Below are 15,116 nucleotides of genomic sequence, written 5' to 3' on the forward strand. Positions count from 1 at the left end.
ATTTTTCCTGACCTAGTAAAGGTTTGACTGTTTGTGAAGCAATTCCTGACTGTTCCCAACCAATTGTCTTTACAAAAATATCAGTTGGGAAAGACTGACTGACTCTTAATGTGCCTAAATCAAGCTAAGGATGAGTTGGGTTGGTTCAGAGTCAGGCATTTTTATTCCAAAATAGAAGTGATCACAGAGGGAATTAATCAGGAATAACTGTTCTGGTTTTAATCCATACAGCTTGAAACCAAATTAACCTCTCTTTGCGCACAAGCCTGAAGGACTTAGCTGAAATTGCTGAAAAGCCTCCAGATTTGCATGATAATTTCAAAGGGGCTGTTCCTCTGAGTGAATGCCCTGTAGAATTGAGCTGCAAGTCTTCCTCCATCCCAAATATCAGTTTCCCCTTTTGCACTTAATAGCTTTATATTTGTTTTTGAATGTTAAAGGCCATGACAGAACCAGTGTTTCCCTAAAATCTATTTTCTGCCTGTATAGCCTTAGAGATGAGCTTGGAGTTAGAGGCAGTGCTGGTATGTGATGAAATAACACTAATGCAGTGACAGCTTGGGACTGGACACAGCTCTGGCAGATGGGGATGGAGGCAACCTCCTGACCTTCCTGCCTCAGGAGCAGCTGCTGCCATGAGCCCTCCAACTCAGCTGATGGCACCGCAGCAGCGCTGCCCCTGCCCTGTCCCTGCACCCTGGCCAGCTCAGGGCAGGACTCCCTTCTGCCTCATGCTCACTTCAGTTTCATTTCCCAGCTGCTTGAAATTTCAGGGTGAGCAAAGGTGTAAAGTGACTGCAGTGTGTGTGCTCATGCTGTGTTTTTGCAGCAGGAGAGCATTTCTCCTCCTTCTTCTCCTGCCTCCTGCACCAGCTTCAGCTGGAAGCTGGTGGGTGAGTGGGCACTGCTCTGCCCAGGCTCAGGCTGCCATTCCCAGGCCACTTCCTAGAGCTGGCTCCAGACAAGATGCGCTGAACTCTCCATCCATGCAGCAGAATGGTCCTGTGTTGTAGAACTATATAGAGAACACTCAATCAATATTGACAGCCTTTGAGCACTGAACACAGGAATATCTGAAACATCAATTGATACGGGAGAAGCCTCAAATCCTTGAGCACTCAATTCACAATCTTACACAAGTAAAAGCAAATCGGGGTAGGCTTAAAGAGTGCTTTACTTTGCTTGGTTCAGACCCACCCAACTTTCAGAATTATTTCTATTAGCCAAGAGTTGGCTTGGGAGCAGCCTTCAGACACTGCTGCCTGCATGGCCCAGGGGTAAGTTGCTGAAGAGCAGGAAGGAATATTGGTGTGAGGGAACACAAAAGCCAGGATCACTTGTAGTTTTACTGTGTTCTGTATTTTCCATGTAAGGCACTCCCCAGATTTTGAGGTTAGAGGTTATGAAAAGCTCAATAATAAAAGTTCTTCATCTAAGCAATCAGGATTCATGCCAAACAGGAACGATTCTGGGAAATAACCCTTTTATCTTTGGTACCTAAGTGTATTAAAAAAAAATTTAAAAGCCTTTTATTATGATTAATTTCTTGTGCTCAGGAAGTTTATGCAGCTGTCCTTGACGTGGGGTGCTTGTTCCTTGGTTTGTCAGGTCCTGCAAAGTCCAGCAGTCAAAGAAAAAGGTTTTTCAAGCACAGCTTTTTTTATTTCTCCTCTGGGTACCTTAACTCAGTGGTAGAATTAACTGAAGGAACTTACTGTGAGAAATACAGAATCCTGTAAAGGGATTTAGAAGGATTTGGGAGATTTAAAGATTTTTCATCATCCTGATTTGTAATGATCGATTTATTTTTGTACATATTTTCCCATGTTAAGCTCATGAGGAATATGAAAATCCTATTAGGGGACTGGAGTAGATATTTCTGTTCTTAGCTGATGCAACAGAGTACCTCCTGTAAGGGCTGGACTGTGGAGGTGTCATGGGGTAGCTTTACCTTTAAGGCAGCTGAGGAGAGAGGAGAAGTTGGAAGTGCTGATGGCTGATGGGCCATCTCATTTCTCCTGTTTCACCCTTACCACTGGAGTCACTTGGCTGCCATTGCACTGATCATCACATCTGTATCTGTGTTTTACTAAGGAATTCAGATTTGAAGCTTGGGAAGAAGATGTTGTAGTGGGGGATGTAGTGGTATAGATTGAAGCTGTTCACCCAGGGACTGACCTGCTGGTCCCCAAGCCATTGCTCTGTCCTTACATTGCAGAAGACATTCCTTTTTCTTTAATCCCTCTTTATTTATTCTGTGAGAAATAATCCATCTTATTATCTTTTATTCATTATTTGCTACCTGCTATTTTATTTATTACATCTATTATGTAATATTTACAATCAGTTTTAATAGTGTAGATGTTATTTGACTCAAGGGTTTAAGAAATTCTTCAAATTGACTACACACAGCAGCCCAGAATATCTCCAAACTGTCTTGATTTGAGATGGAAATTGCCATTTCTGACTGGCTTTCGCCATTTCACCAGACTGGCTCTCTACTTTCTGTGTGTAGAAGGCTGAGTCTGCCTCAGTTTTGTTTCCTTGTATGGGGAATCTCCAGGAGAAAAAGGATTCCAGGTGCAGATTTTGGAACTGTCTCCACCCACCTCCTGAGGTTCTCCAGAGACAACCTCTGTTCTTTCTCACAGAGGAGAATATGGAAAACATATAATGAACCAAAACTTTGAAATACTGAAATCCTTCCAGACTTGGCCTTGCTTTTACTTTTCAAGAGACAGGTGGAATAATGTGGAGCTGAAAACTCCTGAGCAGGGCTGGAGCAGAGTCCAAGAATTAATCACAGAAGTCATGGCCAGACTCAAAAGTAGATGGTGAAGCATGAAACTTAGAAACTGTAAGGAGGGAATGAGTGACTCTGGACAGGGCTGCTGCTGGTCTGAGGGACACAGGGAGAAATGAGAGATGGGATTAAGCTAACAAGGGGATCAGGTAATGTGTTACAGACTACTTCTGTCAAAAATCTCCCTCTGGTTCAGCCATTGAAAGACTTATAAGGTAAAACATGCTTTATTAGTTTAAAACCCCAGACATGGTATTGATGAGCAGAAATGACCATGCAACCTGATTTTCAAAGGATACCCAGTCACCATCAAGTAGTGCCCTTCACGTTCTAGGGATGGTCCTCTTCCAGCAGTGCAAGATCTAACAGCATTTCTAGTTTTAGCATCCAAAAGTGCCACAGATCCTGTCTGTAACTTCAAGTAATGAAGATACTGTGTTGTCATATGAAGGTGAAAACACTTCCATGTGAGAGGCTCACATGGGCTGAGTACAGTGTTTTGAACCCTTTAAATGGAAGGTGTGACACAAATTGTCATTTAGATCATCCCAGAAGATCCTTTAAGAGAAGAATGTTGTTCTGGGATGACACAAAGGCAAAAACTGTTTGAGGGAACCTGTTTATTTGAAAAACGTGCCTTGCTGCTCTAGTCTGAATTGTTTGTCTTCCTTGGAATGAAAGAATGTAGGACATGGGGGGGAAGCTTGCCAGAAAAGCCTTTTGGAATTGCAATGAAATGGCTGTGTTTGTGCTCAGAAGGGTCTCAGGCTTGTGTTCACATCTGCTTTAAGTTATCCTGATGTTATTTTTTTTTATTTTTTTTTAATTGAGTTTAACATACTGAGAAACGCACAAAGCTCTCTGGCCCCCAGGCACAAGAGGAAAAAACCTCAACAACATCCACTGACCCTGCCACCATGTGCTTCCCAACAAACATTCCCAAACAAATGCTGGCGATGACAAGCTGGCCTAGGAGCAACGGGATAGCGGTGCTTAATTGTGCGTTCCAGAGCCCGGCGCCTCGGACAGACGAGGATGGGGAGCAGAAAATGAGGGTGGGATTTGCTAATAGTGGGCATCAGCCACACTTGGCAGGTTTGGGGAGCACAGAGCAAGACAATTATTGCATTTTGCTGCATGATGGGTGCTCAGCTGAGCCAGCCAGCTGCTAACCAGGACCAGAGAGAAGTTCTTCTCAGGTCCTTCTATCCCACTTTTAAGCAAAGGTGGCTCTTAGAAACCTTTGAATTCCTCCCTTATGTAGAGCTCCTTCAAGTCTATATTATTTGTAGAATAAAATGCCTACAGGCTCTCTGTGGCACCCAGGCAGCTGAGGATGGCTGCAAAACACCATGGCATGACCGTGCCTTTTCCTCCCTGCCTTCTGCGTGCCCCGATCCCAAGGGGCAGGAAGGCAACCAGCCATGAGCCATTCAGGCAGCTCAGCCCTGGCGTAAAAATACCAGAAGTTTTCACAGAGATGATTTCTACCCAGTTCAAAGAGGGAGAGCACAAAAGGGATTGGGCCCTGTGGGTGTTGGTTGGCCTGGACAACATTGCAGTTGGCATGGGCTTGGTCTGCAGGCAGCAGCTTTATCATGTGATCCTAAAAGATGGCAATGTCAAACACAGTGCCTGGCCATCCTGGAGGAAACTCGAGGTCTCCACCCTCTCCTTTTGTACCAGAAAACAGAGATTGAAGAGAGAGGTGTGCGCCAGGCTGGTGGATCAGGCACTCGTCCTTGTGCATGTACTAACCCTAGAAGAAGTGAGGGCAAGGCACAGGTCTGTCTTCATGTACAAATGTGGTGTTTTCTCTCTCACTGCCTGTCAGAGAGCCCCTACACGTGTGTATGACAGAGCCCAGGGGGCTGGAAGAGGGATTGCAGCCTTCTCTTCCCAGCTTTGGGCAGGTGAGCCAGAGCTGCTGTGTTTTAAGGAACAGGGTTCAGAGCTTGTTTTCCTTAAAGCAGCAGGCTGTAAGCTCCAGCAGGATTTCCCTGGTAGCTCAGATCACCATGGAACAGGCCCAGGGCAGCGAGCTGGAGGTGCCATGTGGAGCACAGCCCAGCACGGTGTGAGGCAGCCCAGGCCTGTCAGCACTGTGGGGACACGGGGCAGTGCCCCTGTCACTCCTGCTGTGTGGAGGCACCAGGGGCAGCTCTGCTGTGTGCACGGCTGGGCTGCTGGGCCTGCTCACAGGGATCATGGATGCTGCTTTAATGATGTCGGCCTGGGCACAGCTGTGTACCCGGACAGGAGAGGGCAGAGCTGTTGCTGCACCCATGTAAGAGGGCTCCTTGTGCTACACACACCTCCAAGCGTCTCTGTGCAGCCTCCTCAGTGTGCTCCTAAAGGTTCCTCCTGCCCAGTTTTGCACATTATTGGACCCATAGGTCTGTTCTCAGGTACACTGTTCGCCAAGGAAAGGGACTGTCTAGACATGATGTCAAACTGACCTGCTTCAAATCTCACTCAGCCCTGGGGGTAATCACAAACTCAGGAGAGGCCTTATCAATAAAACATTTTCCCTGCAGGAGGGTAAAGAAAATATGTAGTGGATAATTCAGCCTTGTGGGAGAGGGGGAGCTCTGTCTCTGTCCTGCTAGTCTTGCCCTAGGAATTTTCTGTGTCAGGAAGGTGCCCAATGCTTGCTGTACCTTCTTTGCTGGATTATTTGTTGTAAATGATTGTTTGGTTTTAGATAGCAAATCTCAATCTGTCATGCCGTTTCAGTTTTGCTTGTGGGTGGGGCTTGCTTTTCTCCTGAAGAGTTTGCAATTCACCAGTAAGCTTTTTTGGCATCTGATGGACAACTTCAGTTAAAACCAAAAATAAAAATAAAAAAAGCCTATTCAATCAGCAAATAAAGCAGTATGTTATGTAAGAGGAATAATATTGACACAGGGCTCCTAGGCCTCGATGCATCTCCCCCTCCTTAGGTGATTAAAGGTTTCAGCACTCCCAGGGAGGGGGCTGGCATTGCATAATTTTCAATTGCTTCAAAGCATTTCCCCATTTTTTAAATCTAAGGGATCCAGTGGATTTATGACCAGCCTGGGCTTTTTAAGCAGATGGCTGAGTTCATTTTTTTTTTTTTTTTTTTTTAATGATAATGATAACTCTGCAGGCTGAGAGGATTAATGCAAGAAATGGAAAGCACTAACACTTTTTTCCCCCATGGTATTTTCCCACACTCAAAGGGCAAAACAGCACCAAATCTTTGCCTGGCTTAAAGCAAGGCGTCTGCTCTTGCAAGTGCTACAGAACTGGTGTGATTTTCCATAGGGTGGTGTTAAAGGAAAAAAGTCTGAACTCTTACCTCTTCTTCTTTATGGAATCAAGCCACAGTGAGCTTTTTATAATTTTTAAATATTTTTTTAAAGTATATACTCATGGCTTATGCTCTGCCTACCTTATATTTTACAAAAAAATGACAACCTGTAGAACCCATGTAGAAAACCATGACCCCCAAGAGAGAAAGTGAGTTATATTCAGTTTATATTTTCTAACTGCAGTAAAATCTCCCTTTTTAAAGCATCCTCATTGAGCTCAACAATATTTTCTTCCTATTAAATCTATTAATTTTCCTACTTCTTGATTTCCAGAATCTACCCTTGTCACTACTATGACTGGCAGATACTGAGAGTCTGCAGCTCCCAAGTACCTCTGCAGTGCTGAACTGGGGCTCCCAGAACTTCCATGGTCCCAAATGTACATCAAGAAGCCAAGCAGATTTGGAAGTCCAGCAGCTTATAGCATGGTTTAGAGCTCCAAACTTCTTCCCTTCTGCAAGAGAGGCAGTTCACCGACAACAAATGCTGTGGTGCCCAAAAAATAACTTGCAGTGTTTCCAAAGCATAGGATCAGTGTGAAAAGTTTCTCATCCAATGGGTTTGGGTTGCTCCTCATTCACACATTGTCCTCCAACAGAGAGAAATTGTCTGGTCAATTTGAGCCATCACACCTTGCTGGGAAAAAGTCTTGCCTCTGCATGTTCTAGGGACACATCACATCTTCTTTTGGATGAGGAAGATTTGAAGAAGCCAGGCCTTCTCTACTGAAGGATGTTGAGGAGAGGTGAACTCAGAGCCAGATCACTGTGGTAGCAGGGCAGCAGTGCTGACCGAGTTGTTACCTGGGAAAAGCCTGGCAGAGAGCAAGAACACTCTTATGCCAAATGATCTCCTTAGTCCCTATCCCCCCTGAAGCTCTGGGGCGTAGCTTGGGAGCACACATCAGTTTAATGGGCTCACTGTACAGTTAGCAAAACACAGCAGGAACTCCTTAAGCAGAATCCAAAGGGGATACATTCCCTTGTTTTGGAGGAGATGTGCTGTTCAGCAGCTGCCTGTAGCCCATTGATATCAACTGCTCTCCAGGAAATATCTTTTCTGACTGAAGGGATTTCTGTAGCACCAGCATGAGCTTGGAAAAGACTATTAAAGGTGATGTTTGTCCAAAGATCTGATGTAGGTTGTCATCCATCAGAAAGCCAAAGCTATCTCCTTATATTTGTACTCTTCTCAGTGTTAATTTTCATCTGCTCTTACAGGATCAAACCATGATTTACAAAATTTGTTCTTCATTGCTGTTAAAATGCTCAACATATTTAAAACACTTTGAATTCCCATGCTGAAAGGCATTGTGAAAGCAGTGTTCATATTTATTATTAGAATGAGGTTAGAAAGCAATCTTGCCTGTGGAGACATCTGGCAACAAACCCATCTGAAATGAATGAAGGTCACTTCGCTCAGTAAGGCTTCTAAGTAGGGAAAGGGACAGGGTGTTCTCAAAGATCCTGGAGCTGGAATTAAAACACAGAGATTGACCTTATCTGTATGACTTCCATGTCTCACTTCAGGACCCTTTCTAGGCATTACTACACATACAGCTGAAATTAAATAATTATCTAATATAACACTGCTTTCAACTCATAGAGCTAAAAATGAACTCCCTATGGACAGTCCACAAGTGTTCCAGGGAGGCACTGTCAGCAGGCAGAACATTGCTTTCCTGTCAGAGTGGATAATCAGAATCAGTTTTCCTGCTTGCTCTAGGAGTTCCTTTACTCTCTCAATACCCGACCATATGAACAAACAGCAAAGGAAGTTTGTTGGAGATACAGAGGGGTTTTTCCTACCTCTTGTTTTAAAAGCAGAAAGAAGGAAGGAGGACAAGGGAGGAGAAGGGGAGACAAGCTTGTTACTTGTAGATGCAGTAACAATGATCTGATGCAGAAAATGGTGGGGGTGCCCCAACTGTTTTTCTTTAAGGCATCCAGGGATGACCCAAACTTGTAATAGGTACATTTCTATGTAATAGGTACATTCATACATGTGGTAAAAAATCAGGGTGGCCAATGGGAAAGAAAACACAAGGTGTTTAACTGATGTGTGCAGGGAACCAAAACATCTTCAACCTCAAAATTTTGGGATACCTGGCAAATGAAACTGCGAGTAAAAGATATTTTACTAAATCATGAAGTTAAAGATAGTGCTGTATGGTTGGAGAATAGAAAATGTAGTACCAGTGCTTAAGATAGAAGGAGGAAGCCACCTGGAAAATTATAAACTGATCACTCTGACTGCTGTAGTATACACAGCTATCAGAACAATTAGTGAAAGAAACAATAATTAAATACATAGAAGAAATGGAAAAATGAGGTGAACAACAAATTAAAGATAAAGGATAAATCATGTCTGACTAACTTCATGCTTTTCTTTGATAACTGATCTGGACAAAGAAGTGAGCACATCTGTCTAAATTTCAGTAAAACAATAAAGGTATAAAGTCATGTTAAGGAAATTTTAACAGAGCTTAAGAAATTTGGGATTATCACAAAAGTAGAAAAAAATTGGGAAGGGAGCAGGCTAGAGGGGAGGTGAGAGATGGCAATGTTAAAAAAGACTGAAGAGAAATTGTCAGTTGCCTATGAAGATGAGGCTAAGATGGGATACAGTTGTTCTGGCACACAGAACCAGGGTGTTAAAACATATTTAAGTAGAAGATCAACTTCAGCACAGAAATGGAAGGACATGAACTGTTAATGTTATTGTTATGTTCTACTGAAAATATCTGTTTAGCCCAGGAATTAGAGAAGTTTTCAGGCTTCTGACAGAAAAGTCCAGTTCTGGAGTGACTGTTCAGGAGTAAATCGTCTGTTTCTGAGACATTTGATCATTTTATGGAAGGATTCTCTGTGATAAATGAGGAATGTTCCTGCGCAGTTGTCCATATTGTCTTGTCTTCCCTCCTAGGGAGGCTGAAATCCTGAAGAACTTTAGGTCACAGTAGGTCTGGAAACATTCTTTCATTTACTGGGGTGTGTTGGTTCACTTCTGACACTGAAGATATGAGTCACATGCACTGTGTCTGTGCAGAATGATGATCTGGTAAATAGAACCCTGGGACACAGGGAATCTGGGTTTCATTCCCATCCTATTTCAACTTGTTTGCATGTTCTCAAATAACCCACTCAGGATCTAAACAACTGAATAAGAATTTTAGTCAGCTGAAGGCTCAGTGAGGGGTCCCCTAACATAAGGAAGCAGTTAGACCTCCCTTTCTTGTCTGATCTGAAGACACCTGAGATATCCTATGCTCTTTCTAAATATGCTCCCATCAGAACATCTCAGTGTTTATTTTCCATCTCTGCCCAGTCACAAATTAAGTATTTGTCAATGTTCTCCACCAGCTCTCCCAGGGGAGTTTCAGCTAACACGCTGTTGGGAAAGTTTCTCATTTGCCAGCTGCAGGGAAGGAGACAAGACCCCCCAGCACTGTACACCACAGAGGGGTGGCACTCCCTGCTTTGAGCCCCTGGGACATCTTCCTTGCAGAAAACTGAAAGAATAACACTGCGGCCTGATTTGGAAGAGCTCTGGCACCTTGGGGCTCTGCCCAGCTGTGAAGGCACTCACCTGGGGTGGGGTCTCTTCTCAGCAAAGGATAAACTCATTTTCCAAGGAATATTTACACACCTCACTTCATTCTAGTACAGCATAAAAACTGTTGCTGAAACCCCACTTTTAATACTCTTTTTTTTGATTTCCACCAACTTCACCTGAGGTCCCTCAGGAGCTCCTCCTTACTAAGAGTTAACACCATGCATGAGGGCTGGCTGTCCTCTGAGCCAGTGAAGAGAACAGGGGAAGCAACTTGCTTTGGTCTCCACCCAAGGGGTCAGGGAGGCTGAAGGAAGCAGCTGTTTTAGCTGTGGCTTTTAATTTTTCTCCCCACATTTGAAATAATGAGTCTGTGACTTCCTCAGAGTCCAACCAAATATTGGCTTTGAGTGACAAACCTTGCAATGAACAGCAAGGTCGTGGAATGTTTTTGAAGTTGTCAGCCTTAACCCAGAGCAAAATCAGTGAGGCAGCTGCAACCTCTTGGCCCTGGAGCTACCCAAACTGCAGCATCCTTTCCTCTTCCACAGTGGAAGGCTTGCATTGGCTGTCCTGGCTGTGCTGGCTGCACAGCCTGTCTGATTTGCCTTGGCATTTTGGGAATCCTGCCATGGCACAGCACATATGGTCCCTGCAAGGCTCCACAGGCGGTGCAGCTCCTCATCTCCCTGTCCTCAGAGTGGATATTCTTCAGTGCCCACAGCTGCCTCTCCACTTGTCCTTTGATCAGTGTCATCATGATGGCCATGGTTACCATTGTGGTGGGTCACAAAGTAGTTTTCTGTCCCCCCTTAAAGGCTCCCAGTCTCCTCCAGGTTAAGCCAGGCCTGAAATTATGAGCTGAGGTCTAGTTTTCTTTATGAAACTTGGCACGATGTAAACACTTAGTTTTGCAAGTGGTGATGTGCACAGCAGCTGGCAAAGGCTGCCAGCAGCCCTGTGATGTATGAATTTGTTTCTCAGGCTGGAGAACAGCAGGGCAAGAATGGGACTCAGCTTGGGTGCTCAGCCAAGTGCAATATACAGTGTTTACATGGGCACATTGGTACTAAGCTGGGAAGAAATACCAGGCTTTGTGATATTATGCTTCTCTAATCATTAGGTTTGAATTATGCTTCTCTAATGAGAAGGCTACTCTGCAAGCCCTTAATGCATGGGGAATTTCAAAGCAGGCCCTGGAAATAAACCAAAGGAATATCCTCTAGATCTTGATTATTAACTGACTGTTCTTCCTAAATGCTTAAGCCTAATGGTCGTTTAAAGTCACTGATCATTCCTGATTCTTCCTGATAAGTTTGCCTAGGATGTGATTCAGGACCCCAGGAGAGGCCAGGTAAAACTAGCAAAAACAAATACACTTTTGTATGAATACTAAATGCTGTGGCAAGGCCAGAACACCAATGAAGTCCATGCATGCATTTCAGAGAGAAAATTCAGAGAGAATAACATTATGTAATATAATTCTATCCTCCTAGAGTCAGGAATATTCATGAATTCTCTGAGTCAGGATTAAGGAAGGCCACCAGAAACCTCATAAAGAACTCTGCAAAACATCTTTCTTTACAGATGCTTTGTCTTGGATTCTATTATTTCTCCTTTCTTTCTTTCTTTATTTTCCCTCTTCTCACTGATTTATGTCTATCAAGACAAATCACCAGCAAGTGCAGCCTTGGTTTCATCCATCTAGTCTTTGCTGTTTGTTACTCCTGGTAAAATCTCAGATAGGTAACTGTACCCAGAGCAAAAGAATCAGTGTACTGCTGCACACTTTAATCAGTTGCTTGCTAATGATGGCAAACATTTTCAGAGGGGATTAGGATTCTGGGTGCTCCAACAGCAATGAAACGTCTTTCACAGCTACATGATGCTCCCAGAAATTGAGTTCCTTTCCAGGGACTTCACTGGGGCACCCAGAGATTAGAAAATTATTCTGAAAGGCTTTACCCAGGAAGACTTGCAATAGATAATTAATTTGCTTTTCACTGCTGAGACCACAACATGTATGCTTTTACCAGCTATCTATGAGAGACAAGGAGAAATGGAAAGAAAATGTATTTCCCAAGTTCATGACTAATCTCATGAATCTGCTTCTGAGTTTATTTGTCTAAGAGTTGGATTTTTCAGGTCCATGTGAACAGGACATCACAATGTGTTTCTTCATCCTTTTGCAGAGAAATGTGTGCAGCAGAATGGAGGAAGTGTGGCATAAAGGTCCACCCACAACATTTCTGGATGCAGTCTGAGTTTCACCACTGTTTTTCTAGAGCACCTTGTGGACCCCCAGCTATCTCTCTGCACCAGTAACAAAAGCACCCAGTTCCAACTCAAGAGTCTCTTACTGCGTCAGTGGCTGTGAAGGCTCCTAAATGATGGTGTGCAGAGAGCTGAGAGGGCCTGAGTGCTGGAGGCATGGAGAGCACTGGCCATGTGGTACTTATTAAGAAAGTCAGAGAAAGATTCTGTGCTTAGTGTTCATTTGTACCAGCTGAGATGAAGACAGGCAAGCTGACTGGGGCTGTGCACTGACCCACGAAAGTGCTGTGGCCTCTAAGGAAATGCTGGGAGCCCTGGGATAGTTTTTACCACGGAGGAGACAGGCTGGCTGTGCTCAGATATATTAAGGGATGTTCTGAGGAAGAGCACACATCAAACACTCTCATTAGTAAAATGACAGAAAATGCTGTTATGGCTTGAGGCTGCAGCAGGGAACGTTTAATATAAATATTAGGAAAAAACCTCATCATTCCAAGAAGAGTTACAGCAATTGGAACAAACTATCAGGGGACACTGTGGAATCTCTCCTAAGCTTCCAGCCATTGCTCTGGGAAGATTAAATAAATCCCAATCTATGACAGTAGTTGGGGTGGTCTGCATGATCCCCAGCACTCCCTTCAACCTCAAACAATCCTCTGAATGGGGGGAATGGCTTGTTCGGAGAGCCCGCAGCGTGGATAATGCACTGACTGCTCTTTCAATTATACATGGCTCTCCAGGGCAGGGCCCATGCTTCTCTCTGCCTTTGGAATGCACCCAGAACATATTAGGCAGCACCACAACATAAATAATAACAACCCACTGTCCCCATCTCAGCAGTGGAACAGCCGCTCTCCTCAGCTCCCCTCCTGTGCTGTGAGCTGCAAGGCCAGACAGTAGCCCACTCCTGCTGAGCAGTCATTCTAGAGCCAGCCCAAGGGCAAAATCCCATGGCCACAGCACATGACACACAGAGTTAGTGTCAGTACAGCTCTGGCAACTCCCCACCCTCTTCTCCTTCCATCTTGTCAGGTATGAGCTCTATGGACAGGACTGGTACTATCCTTTGGTACCTGGCCTGGGAGGAGGCTGTGTCCTGCCTGGCAGAGGCTGTGCTGGAGAAGATGGGATGGTCAGGGGTTAGACTGGCGCAAACTTACTCACCTGGCCTGCAGCAGGTGGTAGGATGGGGATGCAGCTGCTGTGGGTGGAGCAGACAGGCCTAGGAGAGGCCATGTTATGGCTTTTGACATAATGCTAATTATTGCAGCAGAGTTATTGCAGGTATTGCTGTCGCTGTAATGCTGCCACCTGCTCTACAAGAGCTGTCCTCTGCAGCAGGCTGGATTGTACTGAATAAATTTGAGTTCCCCCTGCTAAAGCACCTCCCTTCCTGCCAGACTGTGGGGTTTTGGAAAGAGGCAGAATAGGATCTGAAGCCAGAGTTTCTCTCATTCACACCAAGCAGGAGCAGAGCAGCCAGCTGACAGCCTGGGAGGGTGCCAAGAGAGAGCATCCCCGGGGTTCCCAGCTCTCTCCTGCAGTTGTTGCACAGATGGGAAGGTGGGTTTTGCAGCACTGCAAAGTCCCTTTGGCCCCATCAGCTTGGATTGATGTTCTCTTTGTTCTGCTCCACGAAGGGGCTGTTTTTCCTGCAGTAAGCAGTCCCCCAGAAGGCTGCTACCCTCTCCGTACTACAAAGGAAGTAAGCCAGGGAGGTGATTTGGCAGGAGAGGAAGACTGAGAAGACACAGACACCCCCAGTGACTGCCAACTATACCTCTTTGTGTATGGGTCCTAGAAGTACTAATACGCAACATCTCCTGTTTATTTTTCATTCATTTGCTCTAACACGTGAGCAGAAAGCAATGATTTCAGTTGAGAGACATGCAGAAATCCCTCTCGTTACCAGGTTTTATCAGGTGTTCAGGATGCCACATCTGTCTAGCTGTATTGCTCCAGCATGTGTTCCCAAACTGGAAGCAGAGCAGAGAACTCTGCAGTTTTTTGGCACTACACTCCTGCTGCAGAGTGTCTGCAGATTTATAGAGCTATAGCAATAATGTTGGCCACAAAACAATACTGGCTACAGGACACACTTATGATACCTAAATAAGAACAGCTTCAAGCCAATGAGAACATTCCCAGGGATGTCAGTAGAATCCAATTTATTAGTTGGAGGGTGTAGAATGACTTACAGCTTCTGACTCGAGTGCCAGCAGATAATTCTTAAAAACCTAGGTTTACAAAGCACTGTGCAAACACAGTCCCCCCTGCAGGGATGGATAACTGGGGACCACAGCTTTATGTTCAAAATGGAGATAATATTCCAGAGGAGAAGGTTCAGAGACATTAACTGATTCTCTGAGATACCAGAATGATACTTTAAGTTCAGCAAAGAGCATAGCAGAGTTTCATCCCCAGCACTGTGCTTAGACCATAGACCAGAGTTTCTTCCTGATTTTTCCATAGCTACTACCTGGTAGGCTCTCTTACCTACCTTAATGAAGCTACAAGGCAGGAGCCACTTTTGATGACTGACAACATCTGTTTGATATGCCCATAAAAGACAAGTGATAATACTAATTAGAAAAAGACAAAAAAACACAGTTTAATTCTGAGTTAGAGTTTACAACTGATTCAGATTTAAAGCCAGGGTTTCCCCAAGATAAGAAGTATTTTTCACTTTTTCACCAGAAGTTCCTCAATCATGCTAGAAATAGTATACAGGCTCCTTCTGGTTTCAACTGTAGTTGTAAACCACAAAGCCCCACAGAACAGTTAGCTGTGGATGAAGAGTCCTCACAGGATTTGTGAGGAAAGCCAGACTACACCTGACCAACCCTGTGGAGAGGCACCTTGGCAGCCTTGTTACCCTTATGAGGTGCAGCTTCAAGAGGCCCTGCTTCTATTTCTCCTCTCAAGGCTGAGAGTTTTTCATTTAGAGGCTTGGCTTGACATCAGACACACCACTAAATAAGGAGAGGTGGCTGTGTTGTGAAGGGTGAGTGATACTGAGAATTTACTTTTTTTTAAAAATCATTATTAAAGTTATCTCATGGCTGGTAGCTGACTATTTGTTAATAGTAACTACAAAAGACTAATTGCCTAGAAACTGGGGTGTGGGTGCTGGTCATGGTGAGGCCTCCAAA

This window comes from Parus major, chromosome 12 (genome assembly GCF_001522545.3).
Source record: "Parus major isolate Abel chromosome 12, Parus_major1.1, whole genome shotgun sequence".
In the NCBI taxonomy this organism is placed as follows: domain Eukaryota; kingdom Metazoa; phylum Chordata; class Aves; order Passeriformes; family Paridae; genus Parus; species Parus major.